General features: G+C 47.5%; 1 protein-coding gene across 2 annotated transcripts in view; it reads right to left on the reverse strand.

Moving 5' to 3' along the window:
• Window positions 1-15,954: 15,954 nt before the first annotated feature.
• BTRC (beta-transducin repeat containing E3 ubiquitin protein ligase) overlaps window positions 15,955-21,265 on the reverse strand; it is a 2,926,431-nt gene continuing 2,921,120 nt past the window's right edge. For both annotated transcript variants that reach the window (XM_069611642.1, XM_069611641.1), the window contains one exon: window positions 15,955-16,543. The gene's annotated coding sequence lies outside the window, so the exon portion shown is untranslated. The remainder of the gene's footprint in view (window positions 16,544-21,265) is intronic.

The raw sequence follows: 21,265 nt of genomic DNA on the forward strand, positions 1-21,265 counted from the left end.
CATTTGAAGCCCTGAAATCCGCTTTCACTTCCGCTCCTGTTCTTCAGCATCCAGATATGAACACACCATTTGTTGTTGAAGCCGATGCCTCGGATATAGCCTTGGGCGCTGTTTTATCCCAACATTGTCCAGATACAAAGACTCTCCATCCAGTGGCTTATCACTCCAGGAAACTTACGCCCTATGAAAGAAATTACACTATCACGGAGCGTGAGTTATTGGCTGTCAGAGACGCATTCTTGGTATGGAGACACCATCTGTTGGGTTCTCCCGAACCGGTACAAGTCTTTACGGATCACAGGAATCTCTTAGCCCTGCAGTCGGTGAAATGCACCACGGCTCGCCATGCTAGGTGGCATGAATTCTTTTCAATGTTCAATTTCACCATCACCTACCGTCCCGGTTCCTTGAATTCTAAAGCAGATGCCCTTTCGCGGCTTCATGGACCTCCGACTCCCTCTAACCTTCACGGCTCTATGTTACTGCCTACTCAAGTAGTGTGTGGTTGCACGTTACGTCCTCCATTAAACTTGGCAATCAAAGACTGGGTGAATAACCATCCCTCCGAGTTGGCAAGCCTTGGTCTGGAGCTGGTTCATTCACTACCCTATAAACAGGGCAAGATATTTCTGCCAGATGTTGATACTCGGCGTACCGCCATGCAATGGTGTCATGATGCTGCTATAGCGGCCCATCCGGGGGTTGGTAAGACCTTGGACCTCTTAGGAAGGTGGTGCTGGTGGCCTTCTATGAACAAGGATGTGAGGGAATACATAGCTGTTTGTGCCGTTTGCGCCCAGTGCAAACATCAACGTGGTAAACCTGTGGGTCTACTACAACCCATGCCTATACCTGAAGCCCCGTGGAAAATGCTTTCCATGGATTTTGTCGTGGAGCTTCCTTTGGTGGAAGGTTACAACACTATCTGGGTAGTGATTGACTACTTTACCAAGATGGCTATGTTTGTACCGTGCCATGGTGTCCCTACTGCTCCGGTACTGGCGGATCTATTCCTGAAAAATGTGTTTAAAAGGTTCGGCCTACCCACTATGATCATTACGGATCGGGGACCGCAGTTTACTTCTCGCTTTTGGAGGTCTTTGACCACAACCTTAGGTATCGATGGCAGATACTCCAGCGCCTATCACCCTCAAACAGATGGCCAAACGGAGAGGCTTAATGCCACCATGGAGCAGTACCTCCGTTGCCTCACTCTTCAGCGTCAAGGTACCTGGGTCTCCGTATTGCCGTTGGCGGAATTTGCCTACAATAATTCCCTCCACTCCGCGACCCACATGTCCCCATTTTACGCTATGTATGGTCGACATCCACGGTCCTTGCCTCTTGATGCTGAGCCACCTTTGCACAATCCCGCTGCCTTAAATTGTTTCAAGAGACTCTCAGACACTCATGCCTTAGTGAAGAATCAACTGGTTCTGGCCCAGAACCGTTCAAAGAAATATGCGGATGCACGACGCTCCTCGGCTCCTTTGTATACTCCTGGCATGAAGGTCTGGTTGTCTACGAAGAACCTACGATTGTCAGGTCGACGGACCTTGTTACCACGCTTTGTGGGTCCCCATAAGGTTCTGCAAGTCATAAATCCTGCAGTGCTCCGTCTAGCTCTACCTCCTACCTGGAGGATACATCCGGTGTTTCATGTATCCTTGGTGAAACCTTGTCACCCATTGACCAAACTGCCTTTACGCCCGTCTCCTGTCAGAGTACAGGGGTTCGACGAATACGAGGTGGCTGCTATCCTGGATACCAAAGTGTGCAGGGGACGGCGTTTGTACTTGGTCGATTGGAAGGGCTATGGTCCAGAGGACCGCACATGGGAACCAACTGAAAACATTCATGCCCCTGCCCTTATGGCCCGTTTCTGGTCCTCTCGGGGGGTGAGGTCCCCTTTGCGGGAGGATACTGTTATGTATGGGCACTCGTTCCTCGTTAAACCACGGGCTCGTTTCCCTTTAAGGAAGGCTAAACCTGGTACCTGGAAATTGGCATGGCAACGCTGGCGTCCACTCTACTCCTCCCTCGGACCACGTCGAGTAGTGCGCCGGTTTGTCACGTGAATTGCTTCCTTATTAGCGCCTCCTCCTACTGGTTCGGTGCTTCTGATCACAGATTAGTGGCGTTTGGAATTCTGTTTACCCATATCTGGTTCTTGTTCTCCCTGTTCCTGTCCTTGTTACCCTGTTCTTTCCTCCACAGTGATTGATCACCTTGGCTCCTCGACGCGGACTGTTTATTGGATTGCCTTTTTCTTGTCGCCTTGCCTGGAATTGCCTCGTCTGGTTTCTTGATCTCGGATTGCTATTGGACCTCTCTTGCCTGCTCCTTGGATACCTCGTTTTCTTCAGGTCAGACCTCATTCCTCTTCAGTATTCTGTCCTTGGGATTTCTGGAACTTTGAACTGTAGTAGTGGTACACGGACTAGAGACTTCCAGTGTGTACTAGCGTCCTCGTGCCGTCGGGTCAGGGTGTTATTAGGCGTCCTCGTGCCGTCGGGATAGTCTTGGACTGCTTCTTGTGGATTGCTTGGATTCTGCCTGCGAATACTATCCTTCTCCTGGGACACAAACACCGGTAAGCGGTTAACCTTTTACTGATAAGACTGGAAGAAGGAGGGGGGTGGTCTTTGTCTTATTGTTATTGGCAGTCGTTGTTACAAAACCTTCCTTTTTGCATTGCATGGTATATCTTCAGTATCACATTTTACAAACTTGTGGTTGTGGTGTGTTGTTATCTCACCTATGCAGGTTTGGTTCCGAATTGCTGCATGATACCCTTATCCAAGTCTCCTTGACATCCCGCATTTCGACCCGAGTTGTTCCACGGAGACTCCAGGATTTCCATCGGCATCCATTCTTTTCTCCAATAGATCGCTCTGGTTCTTTCTAGTCAAAACCAGAGGGGTACATTGGGAAGAAGAATTCATCGGCTACACTACGAGGGCAAATCTGGTATCTGACAGTAACAATCATTTATAAGTCTTGTCCCCTTCTTTCGGATTGGACAATAATGTTCCCTTGATTAAGTATTGCCCCTCTTTACTTTTGCAACACTGAATATAGTCTTTCATTTCCCTACTTATTTTAATGTAAGAATTATTCTTAAAAAGATTTTAATTAATTGGTTTGATATTCAAAGTGTCTATTTCTCGACAGCGGTCTGTCCACAGCACCCCGCGGTCACCTTGAATAGGCAAACTCACTGGTTGTTTTCTGTGCTTCCTTTCCGACACACTGCTGGTTCTGCTTCTGCCTCCTGTGTGGGGATTTAAATGCTTTACCACTCTGGTGACGTCTCCAGTGCTTGCGCCTTTTGTGCAGTGAGTTTGCTTTGCTCCTCAAGTACTCCCTGTGCTAGCCAGCCACTGGAGTACAGCACAGAACTGGAAGAGCGCCTCTCTCCCGCAGGACAGTCAGCCTCCACACTGATTCCCGCTGCACAATCTCTGCACCTTAAGGCCACAACTCCTACGACTCCCTCAGGACCATAACTCTGTAAACACAGCGGCGGTCCCAGTGTCTCCTCCCTGCTTCTGCTGCAAACACGACTGCTTGCTTATGGCCTGCCCCTGAGGGTGCCTTAAGTAGTCACAAGTGCCGCTCAGGTGTGGGTCATCAGAGCCATTAGATGGCGCATTCGAGTTCTGCACCTCTGAGCTCCTCTTCCTCGTCCCAGTACTTAAAGCATTATGGTGGGACTTAAAGTCCCTAATGTTACCCTTATTCAATTTGTTCTGTTTAAAGGTTTTATTAAAGGTACTTTTTGAAGATTAATTTAAAGGGATTACTGTTTGGTTCTTGGTTCTCCATCTTATATCCAAAGGTGAACCATAACCCTCACAAATGATGGTATTGATTCTCTGATTGTTATACACATCATTCTCATTTTGACCATAAGGGTCTTCATCACTAATACCTTCTGTGTTTCTGTGTAGGAGAACCTTAATCTGACAAGATGCTATTAGGTATTCTGGCCTTAGGGAAACTTCAACCTCCAAAGAAGAGAAATACAGTGCCTCACCTGACGGAGTCATATTATTCCCTTGGTGCCCTTCTACTCACAGGAGATCCACCCTGCGAATACCACCCCCAGGGTTAGAAACAGGTAGCAGCTGCCTTCTCCCGGCCACCTAGGAGGAGGCCTTAGGCAAGGATTCTTTGAGAACTCTGCAGGATACATCGCACAATGTTACAACACATGTTACCAGGGTTTAGGAAATGGAAATATTTACCCGTAGAGGGAAAGCAGTTTGTTCCACAATGGGACTGAAGGTTTATCTACAGGGAGCTGTAGGCTTTTTTTAATTGGGGAAGGTGTATCTTATTACCTTGGAGGTTATTTCAAGGGTTTTGATTAGGGATGAGCCCTTAAGGGTGGTCTGTCTTGATGGGTTAGTGGGGTGGAGATGGACTGTAACCTTGGCATGGGCTTGCACTGAGGCAATATGTCTGTGCCCTGCCCTATGCTAGGACTCAAAAAAAGTGACCATGGGATCCTCCCTATACCTTTCGCAAGCCCAACAACCACTGGCTCTGGGTGGTATCCTGCTCCCTGAGCCACTACCTTGGTAGTTTCTAAAACCTGACGGGCCATTTTCTAGCTCTAATATGGATACTAGTCTGCCTCTGCCTTCTTTGTTCAGCTGAGCCTGGGAGAGCGGTCACCGGGAGCCCTGAGGGAATTGCAGGCCCTGTGAAGCCCTGCCCGACCCTAGCGGGCATCCGTGAGTACATTGTGTGTTCCTTTAAAAAAATTCGTGAAATTACATCTGGGCTCAGAGCGCGTTGTTGTGCCTGCTCTCCCCTCCCCTCCCACTTCCTGGTTCTCCTCTCACATCCGCCTCCCTGCCCGCCCACCCCCCCCTCTGATTGGCTGCCTGGCCGCCTCCCTTCTTGGCTAGTCGATGGCCCGCTCCCCCTGCTCGCTTCTTTGTTCAGCTGAGCCTGGGAGAGCGGTCGCCGGGAGCCCTGAGGGAATTGCAGGCCCTGTGAAGCCCTGCCCGACCCTAGCGGGCATCCGTGAGTACATTGTGTGCTCCTTTAAAAAAATTTGTGAAATTACATCTGCGCTCAGAGCGCGTTGTTGTGCCTGCTCTCCCCTCCCCTCCCACTTCCTGGTTCTCCTCTCCCTCCCGCCTCCCTGCCCGCCCACACCCCCCCTCCCCTTCCTCTCCTCCCTCTTCCTATAACCACCTCCTTCTGGGCAGCCCTCTGCCCGGCAGCCCCCTGCGGCTAAGGGCCCCAAGGCCAAGGGCGACTCCTACAGTTGCGGCTCCCTGTGTGTCTGCAGCTGTCCGCAGGGGACGCAAAACGCAAGTTCAATTTGCCTTCACCACCTTCTCCCTGCCCACCCCACCTACGCCTGGCCACTGCATTCGCATGGTGTCTTCACCTCACTGTGTTCCACAGTTGCGGTAAACTAGGGTTTTTCTCCCCTTGCAGGATTCTCAAACTTAGGTGGACTCTCCACTGTGTACCTAAAACGCATTACTGTTGCTGTTCTTAAATGTGGTAAACTAGGGTTTTTCTCCCCTCGCAGGATTCTCAAACATAGGTGGACTCTCCACTGTGTACCTAAAACGCATTACTGTTGCTGTTCTTAAATGTGGTAAACTAGGGTTTTTCTCCCCTCGCAGGATTCTCAAACTTAGGTGGACTCTCCACTGTGTACCTAAAACGCATTACTGTTGCTGTTCTTAAATGTGGTAAACTAGGGTTTTTCTCCCCTCGCAGGATTCTCAAACTTAGGTGGACTCTCCACTGTGTACCTAAAACGCATTACTGTTGCTGTTCTTAAATGTGGTAAACTAGGGTTTTTCTCCCCTCGCAGGATTCTCAAACTTAGGTGGACTCTCCACTGTGTACCTAAAACGCATTACTGTTGCTGTTCTTAAATGTGGTAAACTAGGGTTTTTCTCCCCTCGCAGGATTCTCAAACTTAGGTGGACTCTCCACTGTGTACCTAAAACGCATTACTGTTGCTGTCCTTAAATGTGGTAAACTTGTGCTTGCCACTCTCTTCCTGTCTGCAGGCTCTCACATCGTCTGTCTTCCCCCCCCCACTCCCTCCTACTCTATGGTGCTCTCTATCTCGCCTATCTTCTCTAACTGCTTCTCTATTGACTATCCTGCTCTCCTCACTAAATCCGGTAGGAAAAAGTTTAAAAAGGACATCCTGGTCTCCCACCCAGGCCTCCCTATCGCTGACACCTACACTAGTGCCTGCTCTAAGGAAACTCTCACTGACATCCTCTTTTTTGTGCCTTCGCCTGACCTATGGACCCTTCATATGGTCTCTGTGCTCTCTCCTTTTTCCTCTTCTCCCATTAATGGTGGCACCTGCTGGGATGTCCTCTTGGCCCCCTTCCACTCTTCTAAGGCCATCATTAATGTCTACGCTAATGGGACCGTCTTGGTCCAAGGCCCTCAGGCCAACCTTCACCTCTTTGATAGACGCTTCCCTCGCCTCATCAACTTCCTCTCCTCTCCTGCTGTCTCCCCTCCTCTGTCCTCGGCTACCCTGCCTCTACCCTCCCTCCCTGCCCCCTCTCTTGCTCCTTCTTCACCTCCTTCTTCTACACCTCCGCAGGGCGTACCTCTGATCTGTACCCCTCCCCGGAAGTCCTTAAAGGATGGCAACCTTCTACACATTGCCACTCTTAACTCTCGCTCTGCCATCAAGCATTCCTCTGATATCTGTCACCTTCTTGAGGAACTGGACCTTGACGTCTTCGGTCTCACTGAGACATGGTTCACAGCCAGCTCTGTCACCAGCTTTGACACACTCCTACCTGACGGTTACAAGATCCTCTCCGTGCCCAGGCCCAACCGTGCAGGGGGGGGTGTTGCCCTTATCTTCCCTGAGTGGATTCCTGCCACTGTCACTCCTACGCAGACCTATTCCTCTTTTGAATGTATTGTCTGCCGACTCTCTCTCTCCCCTAGCCATTCCCTTACCGTGGCTACTATCTATCGGCCACCTGGTCAAATTTCCTCCTTCCTCTCCGAGTGGGCTGACCTCTCCTCCTCACTCCTGTCCACTACCACTCAACTCCTCCTTCTTGGTGACTTCAACATCCACCTAGATGCCTCCTGTCCCCCCACTGGACTCTTTCATGACCTCTGCGACTCTCTCTCACTCTCTATTCTCCCATCTGGGCCTACTCATTCTGCAGGGCACACTCTTGATGCTCTGATCTCTTCTGACCTTCCCCTCTCAGTCCCTCTCTCCACTCCTTTCTCCTGGAGTGATCACTTTCTCCTATCCTCCCACCTCACCCTCCCTACCCCACAGGCCAAGCCACCCTCATCATTGCCACCCACCTTCTCGGTCATCCGACCCATGAAGCGCGTGTCAGTTGAGGCTTTCGCTGCCACCTTCTCCCTCCCCCGCCCCCTTCGGCTGACTCCCACCCTGACACAGCCCTCTCCTTGCTCCACTCTGCTATTTCTGATACTCTTGATATCCTTGCCCCTGTCATGAGAATCCGCCTGAAACCCAAAGCCAAATGTAACTCCTGGTATGATTCGGATCTTGTCACCCTAAAACGCAAGTGCAGGGTGGCAGAGAGGAAATGGCGTGCTTCTTGTTCATCCTCTGACAAACTGGCCTGCCGCCTGCTCCAAAGGCAATACCGTCTCTCCGTTCTCACCAAGAAGAGAGCCCTTATCCAAGCCCGCATCTCTGCGGCATCTAACAATTCGGCCGAACTCTTTAAAATCTGCAAGGAGCTTGCCACCCCTGCTGCAGTCTTTACCTCTCCTGTCCCCTCCCAGGCCCTCTGTACTGCACTGGCCTCTCACTTCATCTCTAAAACTCAGGACATCCTGTCCTCACTCTCCTCCTATCACCTCCCTCCCTCGCTTCCCTGCTCTTCCTCCGGCCCTTCTGCAGCCACCCCTCCTCCCTCCTTCTCTGCCTTTCCCCTTTTCTCTGCTAACAAAGTTTCCAGACAAGTCCAATCTATGAAAGTCTTGTCTAAACAGGTTCACCCCTGTTCCTCCAAAACTATCAAGGACCACATCGACTCCCTGGCTCCTGCCCTGGCTGACTTTTGCAACCTCTCCTTCGCCTCTGGAGTCTTCCCATCCCCCCTCAAGCACTCCCTTATGCACCCTCTTCTTAGGAAACCCTCTGCCGACCCCTCCTGCCCGGCTAACTATCGCCCAATCTCCATCACTCCCTTCCTGGGCAAGCTCCTGGAGAAACTGGCCATCTCCCAGCTTAACCTCCATGCTGAAGCTGTTGGTAGTCTTCATGACCACCAATCCGGCTTCAGAGCGGCCAGAAGCACGGAAACTGCTCTCCTGAACATCCGTGATGACCTGCTCTTGAACCTCGACTCCAACACTCCATGTGTTCTCATTCTGCTCGATCTCTCTTCTGCCTTTGACACTGTCAACCATGCCATCCTGCTCAACCGTCTCCGCGATAACCTGGGTATCACTGGTCAGGCTCTGGCGTGGCTGACCTCTTTCCTTTTCAATCGACCCTCCCAGGTCCAACTTGGGTCCTTCCTCTCTGACATCTTTTTCTCCACCTGTGGTGTTCCCCATGGATCTAATCTCTCTCCCTGGCTTTTCAACCAGTATCTGGCACTTCTTGCCCACCGCATCGCCGCACTCTGCCCCAACTTTCAGTGCTATGCGGACGATACCCAGCTCATTTTCAGGCTACCCTCGGCCTCCTCCTCTCCTGCCCTCATCTCTGACTGTCTGTCTGCTATCCAGGAATGGTGTGCTGCCAACGACCTCCGCCTTAATGCTAGTTAGACTGAGATTCTACTCATCGGCACATCCACTCCCTCCTTCCCTGCAGCTCTCTGGCCAGCCTCTCTTGGGCCTCTTCCTGCTCCTACCTGCAAGGCAAAAAACCTCGGGGTCATCTTTGACTCCACACTCTCCTTCTCTCCTCATATATCTAATGTCTCTAAGAAGTCACACTACCAGCTGCACCTCCTTAGAGGTATTCTTCCCTTCCTCTCCTTCCCCCAGAAGCAGCTCACTGTCTCCCGAGCCCTGGTTCTCTCGAAGCTGGACTACTGTAACAGTCTCTATCTTAATCTGCCTGCCTCCACTCTCCGCCCTCTGCAACTCATCCAGAACAGAACTGCGAGACTTGTCCTTGGCCTCAAGCCCAGGGACCGTATCTCTCCAGGACTGAAATCTCTACACTGGCTCCCAGTGGCTGCGAGGATTAAGTTCAAAACCCTCTGCATTGTCCACAAGGCCTTCTGGGGCCTGGGGCCTAAATACCTGCAACTTTCTCTTCCTAAATATCTTCCTTCCCGAGCCCTTCGCTCATCCGTCTCCAACTCCCTCAGGGTCAGCCGCTTCTCGAAGCAACGAGCTGGGGGTAGATCTCTCTCCGCGGCAGGAGCCTCCCTCTGGAACAGCCTTCCTGCCTCCCTGAAACTTGAGGAGAACCATCTCCGGTTCCGGAAGCACTGCAAAACCTTCCTCTTTGCTTCTGCTTTCTCTCTCCCTCTCCCCTGCTAATTCTTCACTAAATTCTGCACTGAATCTGAAACTTGGCCACTCTCACCGACCTCGGTCCTGGGCCCAGCCACTCTCCACTTGCACTGCCTCCCTGGCAACCCCTGCACTGCGGGACTGTCTCTGTATCCCTACAGCCCCCCCTTCCCAGCACTTGTCTGCACTTACCTTGCCACCAGCTGGCCCTATTTATTTATTTATCTATTTATTTCTATTCTACTTACCTTGTACTGCACTTTTCCCTTCCCCCTACCCCTGCACTTGCGCGGTCTGAATGACACCTGGCCTAGTAGGATCGTTGTCTGTCCTCCCCCTGTTCCCCCCTCCCTGCCTCGTCGCGCCTTGAAACACTTGTGTATAGGCGCGTTACAAATGCCATATCATATCATATCATATCTGAATCTCTAATTTATTATATAGTCTCTGAGATATAGCACAGAACATGATGCTGGCTGACTTTCTCCCTTACTCATCCACTTACACCTGCTCCACCAATTTTATGTAGGCATCTCTTCTTACGGCTCATCTCTGGAAGCCTCCGATTGGTGAGCTTGTTGTTACCATTGCGCATAGCCTCTGCATACACTCAATCACTCAACTGCTTTTTTGCAGCACCTGACGTGGGTACAGAGCATCCCTAGGCTTCATAAACCTTGCCCACACCCTTTGCTTCGGCCAGAAATCCCATCTTTGTTGAGTGGGTTTGTGGCTCTTCCGCAGCATTGTTGTCTTTAGCTGCGCTGTTGTCATCAACATTACAAATTATCTCTTATCAGGTGAACACCTGTAGGGATCCCTGCTACCACACTTGATCACCCACAGCCACCACACTGGATACACATGTAACCTTCTTGCTCTAAATCTGCATCTCTAAGTCTGTTCTCTCTGCCTGTGTCACACAGGACCCTACTGCACCACAGTGATGTCCTTAAGTGTTCAGGGCATTATTTCTGCATTTTTAGTGGGCCATATACATGAGGGTCCCTACTTTCTGATGGGATCCCCGCAGGGAGGGGTGCTCCAGTCCTGGAATGTATTGGCTGATGCAGGAGTTTAATTGATGGTCAACCTTACTGATCTTGATGGCTTTTTTAACCTTCTTTCTCTGACTGCCTATATAACTGGGAACTTCACCATGGTGTAGATCATCAAAAGCTAGTTCACCAGGCACAAGGAGTGTGAAGGCTTAAGGAGTGGGACTCAAACTCCAACCTTTCCAGCTGTGGCAGCAAGGCTTTCCCACGGTTCTGGCACGGTTTATGACTGGGTCCTGGCAGAAAGGTTCCTGGTGTGCAGAGTCCCATCTAGATTTTGGGAGGGGGTCATGCAACACCCATGTCCTCGATTGGTGTGAGGGCTTTATACTTGTGAAAAGGTTGGGGACAAAGTACATGCTAAATTCAAGTAGGGTGTCAGGAAGCCGAGTAGGATAACATACCTATATTTCAGTTGAGATTCTTTTAAGGCTTTAGTCAGACAGCTCACCCCATGGAGCCGCACTCTTCACAGGGTTCCTGAGTTTGCAGGTTCAGGCACCCAGAAAAAAATTATGTTGCACACAGCGCTTGCATACACTGACCTGGTCAGCACCTGTCTTGGTTGTTTTTCCCCTGTGAGGTATGCCATGCTAAGGCAGCGGTTCTCAGGAAGTGCCTGCTGCTGAACAATGTGTCCGCGTATCTCCAGGTCTAATAATGGAGGTGAGCTGGTTGTTGGAATCGAGGTATTCACCCCTGCCATGTGACTAGGGTAAGATTGGGTTGCACAGGGGATCCTCCCTTCACCGGGCCAGACCCTGCATCGCTGCGGTTGGCAGTACCTGGCTGCCATAATGACCCCATTCCATACCCTTAGATCCGGGTAAGGTGCTTGTGCAGAAGGGATAAGTGGGTGGCAAACGTAACAGGGGGTAGATGGATATTACTATGATGGAAGATTTCGATATTTTAACAGAAAAGGATACATAGTAGGTGTTCATGTAGTTTTGCGACTGATAATTTCATGGTATGCTCTGGTCTGCAAAAGATGCCTGGGAAAAAGCAATGCATAAATACTTGAAATTTATTTCCTTTTAGCCCCTTTCTACTGCCCTTTCCTCTCTGTTACAGTCCTCGAAAATACAATACAGACCCGTTCAATGCAGCACAGTGTAGGTGAAACGCAAAACTTATTTTTCTATAAATTCCTTGCTTGCCTTTGCATAAACAGTTTCCCTTCTCTTGTACTGGCTCCTAATTTTACATTCTCATTAAAATTGCCATTGTGGAGAGGTTGCTTTTCCCATCAATGTTGGTGAAATCCCAGCACAGTAAACCTGCTTGATGGAGTCTAGTTACTTTCTTCTCCTTTTACCCTCTCTCCCTCTTTCATTGCAGCACGTTCATCATCAGGCATTCAAGAGGTGCACACAAAGATATAACCACAACTCGTTACTTGTATTCATCTTTTATTAATATAAATTCATCGTTTAGGCCAAAGCACTTTACATAGATTAATATACCAAATTCAGTACACCACTGTACAAAATTGGAGCGATGGTTAACGTGAATGCACGGTAGAAGCGCAGGGTTATCACAAGACGGCAACAGAATGAAAGCATGAGGTCAAGTTGGATATTTTCAGGGAGCTTATTTCCCCTAAACTGAGTAACGCTCTCCAGAGGAGCATGTTAAAGGAGTTAAAAGAATATGTGGGGAGTGCACAAGGCATATTGCAAATACGTGTTAATGGTTGAGCCGGTGCACAGACAGATGGAGGAATTATAGCATAGACCTAAAAGTGAGCATTGGAAGCATGAACGTGATGCAGATTGGCTTAGGCAGCCGGTGGTGATTATGGAGGTTAAGGGTATGAGAAGCCGATCTTGGCCGATAGTACTGAAATTGAGATAAGTATCATATGCAGGCAGAAGGCATAGTATTGGAGATCAGCAAGATATTCTAAGCATGTGTAAGTGAGTGATACAATGGTACTCAGAAAAGGGAGGGTTACACATTGGAGAGAATGTAGTGCCTGTGGGTTAAGAACAGGTCCTAAATGGGGCAAGCTGGATGTCCAATGTCTAATTCTGCATCTATGAATGCCATTTGTGCTCAGTATTGATTTGAATTATGAGAATGCTAATGAGGTGGAGTGGAGTGCAGTACTGAAATAGTGGCGATAAAGTAAATCCTATATTTGAAACATACACATCACCTGCATATGCTGGTAGAATAAAGCAGTGGCCAACACGGTCTTGAAAATGAAACCCTTTGGATGCATCCCTTTTATGGAAGGCCACCTCTTTCTAGCAGTTCTTACGCATCTTTCGGCGGTAGCCCAATAGAGAGTGTGTAAGAGGGGAGAGAATACCAAAGAAAGTGACCCTAATCGAGGATTATCATCTTTCGAGTTTTGAAGATGAAATGATCATTGACACATGGTCTCAAAGGCCTTAGGACTATCTGGTAAATACTGTTCATGCCTCTCTCTCAGCAAGTTCAGCTTAAGCTGTGCAAAAATAAAGTGAGACATTTGGAAATCATCTAAAATAGAATCAATGGTACGTTTATCTTTATTTTAACACTGAGTTACTGTACTTCAGGTGTATCCATACACATCCTGGCTGACATAAATGTACTGCACAGAGGCATGGTATGCGAAAATTGCAACCATTCAAGGTAATAAAAAGTGACATGTTTGTTTCAGGGTAAAACTCAGAAATATTCAAATTGAAGCATGTCTGAACCTTGAAACTATAAAGAAGGACACGTAACACCCTACTCTCTGTTTTTAAATGGGTGGGACGGGGAATCCCATCAGTGACCCACCCAACAAATCGAGTAATAGAACCAACAAAGGAGGCATTTAGTGAAATGTGATATGTAGCATTTTGGGCTTGGCAGATCGAGGCACAGAAACCATAATCTCGATAGGATAATAATGAGATATATGCAATTAGGGTTCATTTTAGGAACTATCGAAAGTGATTTTAGCATTAAGACCAGGAACTATAGCTGAATAAAGTGTCCATAAAGCACATGTCCCCCTGACATGTTCAAAATGCAAACCGTCCGTGTACCACCAAACCCAATGAAGCCAATGATAGTGGCTGGTTAGAGAATACACGTCTTGATGTTTATTCTAATAGCTCAAAGGATAGCAACACCATTCGAAACCATAATTATCCTATAGCAGGATGTAGCTAAGCTGACGATTGTTTTGGGTGCCTCCAGTACACCTAGGCTCCATTAAATCTAAACCAAGAATACATATTGCCACCATTGTTTCACAACCAAATCTTGCTTCTCAAACTGTTTAATCTCAAAGCTGTATGCAGCCAGTATTGTGCACACAAGGAAGTATTTGTATATGCAGTCAAACCCACACTAACATATGTGGTTGCAGAGCCATCTGATTTCAAATATTTAAGACAGTTGAGGGGACTTGGACCTTGATGTTATTGGTACTAAGTGTATACGACTAGCAGCACAGGAGTACTGTTGCTTAGAGGACCGGCTCTTGAAACCACACGACAGTGGGTCAGATTCCCAAGAAAGAACGGGGGAAGAATAAACGAAGGACCCACTGCACAGCCAGATATTGAGCAAATGCCCCTTGGATCCTCCTAGCCTAAACAAGTACCAGCACAAGTATTAGCAAAAGAATATTGCCTGCCGAAGTTGTCCGATTTAGCTCCGGCAGATGCTTTACAAACATGTTTCCTATGCATATGATTAGAAATAGTGACAGTTACTGCACTGTCTTTGATAGTGTGTCCACAGAATCCTTTTTGGAGTGTAGAACCATAAAGCTTGGTATCATTGGATGAAAGTTTACCAACATGTGGCCCAAATTGGACGTGATGGGTCAAGGACATATGTGTTGAAGCCCCATTCAGGTTAAACTGCAAAACCCATCGGGCATGAATTTATATGGCCAACTTCCACAGGCACGAGGCTGCAAAGAAAACACGACAAAGGAGGCAATGGGAACAAACTGAGAAACGATAAAGAAGAGAAACAAATTCAAAGAGGACGTCACGCCAAACCCCAAACTTAAAAGAGCAGGGAATGGGCCCAAATGTCAGACCACATATTACGCAAAGAAATAAAGATACTGAGGTGGGTGAACAGCTCCATGTTGGAGGGGTTGTGTCTAAATACATGCACTATGGGTATGTATGAGAAGTACTGCCTTCGCGCAGCTTTGTTTTTAAACATTGGATAAGGAATTTTCCAGTTCTGTGGCCTCAAGGTCTATTAGTTAATAACAGGAGATTGCCCGAATTTAGTTACATTCATAAAAAAAACAAATTGCAAACTGATTCCTGCAAATAATACTGATGTACAATAATACAGACTAAATACGGTCACTACAAATATATACGAGATACCAATACATATCAGCAGTGCTACAAAAGGAAATGATAGTTTCATGAGGCTGGTACTGAAATTCCTCATGATTACGCTGGCACCCACCACAGGGGTATATACCGCTCTCCAATAGGTCACCCTGGCAGGGCAAAAAAAGAAAAAAACTGGAATTCATCCCAGTGGAGCAGAAATTCAATCTTCACATTGTTCAGCGATCTACTGAGGCTTCTAAACTGACATTCTTTTCTTGGTTTTATGTAATTGCGCTCTAAAGTTGCATACATTGAAAAAGAAGGCCTGATGCTCATTTTCAGAACATAGACACAGTGTATTTCCGCGAGAGTCACTTGGCATTATTAAACTCTCTGTGAACTGCATTGCTGCGGATTAAATCGTATATTATGCCTTGTACTCATATTCCCCAAGTGTGGAAACATGTTTATGGAAGCACTGCCTATTCCTCTTTAGTTGCATACTCACATTATCCTCTCTGCCCCTCAGAACACTCACTGTTCTTGCATGGTGAAAATAGCTTCACTGGTTCACGCCAACTAAATTTCAGCCTGTTGAAAATATAGCTCCAAAAATTCTTTTTTGCACAACTTTGCCACCCCAAAGGGCTAAATAAAAGTTATAAAGAATTGGCAAATAAAATTATAATTTTATATTTATTCCCTTTAAAACGTTGTTTCAATGTACAAACTACTTGTGACTCGAACAGGAGACATGCCAATGTATTGAATCTGATATTTCGCTTCCCTAGCAGCTACCAAAGAACTGCTGTTGTGCTCAGTTGCTAAGCTGGTCAAATGTAGGATGTATAACTGCTCCAGAAAGGAGTGTATCATCGGCAAGTAGTAGCGTTTGGTAGGCAGCTTTGCTCTCCCCGAAATGTGAAACCAGAGCTTTCTTTAACCAGTCAATTGAGTGTTCAAATAGAATTTAAAAACATCTTCACTGATTATTTGAAAACTGTGCAATATGAGATACTAGACACAGTTTGAATCTCCATGCATTGACTATGATATAATGCACACATACAGATATATTATGAGGCAAGTGGGATAAAATAGAGCAGAGGCATATATTGTGACTTTTTCTTTAACCAGCCAGAAGGAGAGGTGTGAATGTCAGTAACATAAGCTTTAAAAATTCAAATAAAGAGAGAGAGAGAGCGAGCAAGTGACAAAAAATAAATATGAACTATAGAAATCCACCAATTTGTATCACTGCACAAGTACAAGTACGTTTCACTCTTAATAACCAAAGGCGGTGGCCTTGCTCTTTGAGGGTCAGCCCCTCGAGCCCCTGAAAAGTTCAGTAGTGATTCATTTTCTGCTGCCATGATCAGAAGCAATTTCTCTGAACTATTTCCAGTGCAAAACATTCTTTGCAATAAGTCAATAGAAAAGCGGCCAGTTGTAATACATTTGCAACTCCTCCAGGACACAGAGGTCTCTAGTTTCTCTTGTAAACGTCCACGTTCCTTCTACATGTGTGTAGTAGTTGTGCATTCCATCACACTGAGTCGACCTGCCCTGAGCTTATCACCTGCTGAAGATGTTCCAAATCCAGCCAGAACAGTCCACATTTCAGCATGTATTGGTCAAGTAGATAATCTTTTTTGTTTCCCCTGGAACTTGCAGCTCCATTAAATACCACAGCTCTAATGAGCCCTACAAGAGGCAAGCACAGACAGAATTGTAAGGTATGTTTGTCGAGTTAAAGTGTTTTAATTTCATAGCGTTGTAGTTATTTTCAGTACGATGCGGTAACATACAGTGAACAAACACAACATTAGTAATACAAACTGTCATCATTTACAACATACATACATATATTTTTCTTTGAATGGTAGGATAGTAGGACGACAAACTAGTTTTAGAATTCTTTAAAACCTTTTGCTACTTACCTTGCCAGAAGCAACATCCACCTCTTGGTATTTATGTAGGGTTGTACTTTCACCAGTGTTGGGCAGCATCTTATATACTTTTTTATTTCTGGCTCTTGGGTGGTGCTTTAGGGCCTCCAAAAGAGGCCAAGATGATTTCCATAGGAGAAAGTTGCTGTAGGGTGCATCCCACAGCCACCTGCACGCTTCCAGAAACAAAGAAAAGCGCAAGGCTGAAGCCCTTTGGAAAAGCCACCCCAGTGCTGCCAATAAAGCCTCCCTTCTAATCACCTCTCTTAATTACAAGGAGGCCATATTACAAGCCAAAAAGGAGACATACAGCACACGAATATCCTAGGCAGAATCGAACACTAGAGAATTATTTAAAATCCTCAAAGAGCTAGAATCTCCCTCACTTGCCCCAGACACGTGCACCAAGGACAGCACCTGGTGCAACAATATACAAAATGCCCTTCTCAACAAAATATCCACCTTGCAATCCAAAATCAACGCCAAACAAAATACCCTCCACACCCCTACATTTAGCAATACCAGGCCACCTAAAATAACAACCCCTGACTCCCCGGTGCCGTTCAGCTTCACACCACTCACCGTTCTGGAGGTTGAAAAAATCATCTGAAATTTAAAACCCTCAAACTGCCAAGGGGACACCTGTCCAGCCCCGATCATTAAAGAGTCGGCTCATGACCTCGCTCCTTTTATCACCTCTTTCATCAACGCCTCCTTTCAATCGGGAGTGGTCCCCAATAACCTAAAGGTTGCTTGGGTTATCCCTCTCTTAAAAAAACCCACCTTAGACCCGGAGGTTCCAACCAATTATAGACCTATCACAACGGTCCCATTTCTGCTAAAGATCTTAGATAGAGCAGCCTATCTTCAGATACAGAACTATCTGGAGTCAAACAACCTACTAGGCACGAGACAATCCGGCTTCACACCGAAGCACGGTATGGAGACAGCCCTCCTCGATCTCAAGACCCAAATTGAGGATCTCAAAGACAAAGGTAAACTAGCCCTGTTACTACTATTAGACTTATCTGCTGCCTTTGATCTGGTTAATCACCAAATCCTCTGTCACCACCTGAAAACTGCAGCTCACTTCTCCGACATGGCCACAAACTGGATTCAATCCTTCTAGATAACAGACAGATGAGGGTATTCTCGCCCACCTCCGCGGCTGACCCTGCACCAGTCCCGTGCGGAGTCCCCCCAAGGATCGTGTGTATCCCCTACCCTTTACAATGTATTTTCTAAACCCTTATTTGATGTGCTTGACTATCTGGGTGTCACCTACACAAATTATGCTGATGACACCCAGATACTCATCCCCATCACGGGTGATTACACATTAGACTCAAAAGCCTTGAATGACGTTTACCATGTCATTCAAACATGGATGGCCCAACATGAGCTCTGTCTCAATGACGACAAGACAGAGCTCCTCATCCTAGGTACTCAGCAAAGACTAAACAAGCTGAACCCTATGTTCAGTTCCTTTAACATCGATGGAAATATAATAAAAGTCTCCAAAGACACAAAAACGCTTGGAATCTACCTCGACTCCACCCTCTCCCTTCACAGACAAACTAATGCAGTTGCGGCCGCCGCCGCCTATACCTGCAAGCTGATCACAGCATGTCGCCCTTTCCTCTCCTCGCACAACTGTACTACCCTTGCTAGGACCCTGGTCATGTCTAAACTTGACTTTTGCCATGCATTGTACCAGCGCACTAATCAGGGTAACCTAGACAAGCTCCAAATCATAGAAAATAACGCCATCAGGGCAGCCCTCAATATCCCCAGATCTGCACACCTTTCGGATACCAGGAAGAACCTTCATTGGTTGTCAGTCACCCAAAGGATCTCACTAAAATCGCTTGCCCTTACCTACAAATGCATGAATAACCTGGCCCCCACTTATCTCTCCTCACGATTCACGCTGTACACTCCAGTTCGCTCACTTAGATCTACCCTGAACCAGAGCCTACTGATACCTAGATACAAGCTCCAAACAGCTGGTGGTTCTAGCTTCCCAGTCCTGGCAGCCAAACTGTGGAATGCTGTCCCCTTGACTATCAGAAACCTCCCCTCCCTCAACCTTTTCAAACATAGAGCCAAATGTTGGCTCGCCTCCTCCAATGCCTAAGCTACATTCTGAAAAAGTGTTGCAATAACCTATGTAAGGATGTACTACTTGACAATCCATGTATCGTTGTACTACCTACTTATGTCTATTTCTATGCCATATTTATTGTTTGATATATTATCACTGTATGCAACTTATGTAACCATTGCCTTAAGGAATGCGCCCGGTAGCCTCCGGGCCTGGTCTGCGCTATACAAATAAAATAAATACTAAATACCAGTAGCGCATCAGTCTTAATGTTGCTCCAATGGAACTAGGCTTATATGATCTATCCCCTTTTGCTAGAACGTTCTGCATGAGGAGTATTTTCTCCAGCTGACGAGGTCGCAGAAACTTGTGGGTAACTGAGCAACAAAGAGCCACCCAGAAAGGATGTTACAAAAGAGAGGCAGAGGGCTCCTATCCCTGGATTCCTGTTGGTCGCTCACTCTGGGAGGCCCTACTCTGGCACAGAGGAGTACCACTTCCAGGTTCTCCCCGGCTTAGATCCCCTCCCGGGTAAACATGGCTTTGGCAACTGGGCTGGCGAGAGGGAGGTGGGGGAGCAGCAACGCTGGTTATCTGCTTTCATCTTGGCAGTTGGGCCAGCTGCTGGGTAGGTCAGGAGAAGATGATACTATCACAACACGAATGAGTTAAATCCGAATCAAGACTCCTTGTACAATTGTCTGTTACAAAACTGGCCATTGTGTTGGTCTTTTTTTTTTTTTTTTTTGTCATGATCTCTGCTTCCAAAAGGTCAGGGTTTTCCCAACTCCCTTGGAAGCAGATCCATAACCCAGGTTCCGAGTGCCAACCAGTCCCAATTGGGACCTTTTGGACCCAGTCCTGGCGCCAGTGGCACCAGGCTCATAAATATGCCCAGTCCCAGCGCTGGAAGCGCCGGGCTCATAATGCTTGGGTGGACTTACCTTCAGCAGACCATGCTGCTTACTTGCCTGCCAGTTGAGCCTCTGATCCTCTTCTGTTTGGAACTACTTTTCCTGTTGGGTGGGGCTGGAGCCACTCCCTAGATTTAGAACACTGGAACTCTTCTGGAAGGCAGGAACTCTTTTCTTACCAGGAACTCTTTTCTTACTTAGGCGTGGCTGTGGAAGGAGATACCTAAGCACTACAGGAGGCTATTTAAACCACACCCGGTGGATGAATCTTGCTTTGCGTTATTCTGCACCCTCTGCAGCAGGACGCTCATCGTGTCTTCTGCATCCAGTCCTGGGCCTAAGGAAAAAGGCTTACCATCCTGAATCCAGTCTTCAGCAACACCTATAAAGACAAGAAAGAACAGGTTAGCATTCCGGCATCTGAAAGGCAAAGGCTTACCTACTCTTCGTGCGCTCCGGAGGTCTTCATACTGCATTCCGGCATCTGAAAGACAAAAGCTTACCAACTCTTTGCACGCTCCGGAGGCCTTCGGCGCTGCATCCGCATCTGAAAGACAAAACAAGGTGCGTTTAAAGACATTGGGGAACTTTAATACTCAAGTGCCATTACTCCTTTCCACATCTAATCCAGTGGGTATTCCGGCACCCTGCAGCCGCTCCGAACTCGTACCTGCAAAATAAAAAGACAGTTAGAGCGCATCGTGAAACAGGCAACAAGCGCTTACTCACGTGCTTCCAGGCGCTTCTATTCATCACACGGGCTCCATCTTCAACTCACTTCAGCCCGTCATCCGCCATCGCCGGAACCCTGCAAAACAAGAGACATCATTACTAAAGACTTTAAAAAAAACATTTGAATGACTCGAAACTTACCGTTCGTGCAGTAAACGACGGACAGCAGTCCTCTGAAGTCAAGAGGCCTGTGCTACCTATCCAGTGAAGAAACTGGCTACAGCACCCTGCCCCGAGGCAGATGGAGAGCTTGGCATTCACTTACCTAAGGTGAGAGCGTTAACCTTTGGGGGTCTACAGGAGAGGAGAAGAGGAAAGAGATAGGGACACCCCAATAACCCCAGTTCATTAACCCCATATTTTCTATCTGCAGACATCTTACTCTACACGTCAGGCATACAGTGCACAGAGGTCCAGCCCAAAGAGCCAACCGGGTGCTACACATCACCTTTGAAGATACGGTAGTCGCCCAGTCAAGACCGGCGCCTCTGCGAGAATCAGGTGAGCGTTACAGAACGCAAAGCCTACCGCAAAACTCTCGCCCAGGCGCTATGGAAACCTCGGATACTGACCCCCTAGCCCGGTTACTTGGGGAACTAAGGGCAGAAGTGCATGCAACTCGTCAGGAAACGAATGCTCTAAGAAGGGAACTAATTATTTCCAAGGAGAGAACAGACAATCTTGCTAGACAAGTGCTACAGTCACAAGCCGGACAGACCCCGTTACC

The sequence above is a fragment of the Ambystoma mexicanum genome, chromosome 8 (genome assembly GCF_040938575.1).
Source record: "Ambystoma mexicanum isolate Mex_15411 chromosome 8, UKY_AmexF1_1, whole genome shotgun sequence".
Classification (NCBI taxonomy): domain Eukaryota; kingdom Metazoa; phylum Chordata; class Amphibia; order Caudata; family Ambystomatidae; genus Ambystoma; species Ambystoma mexicanum.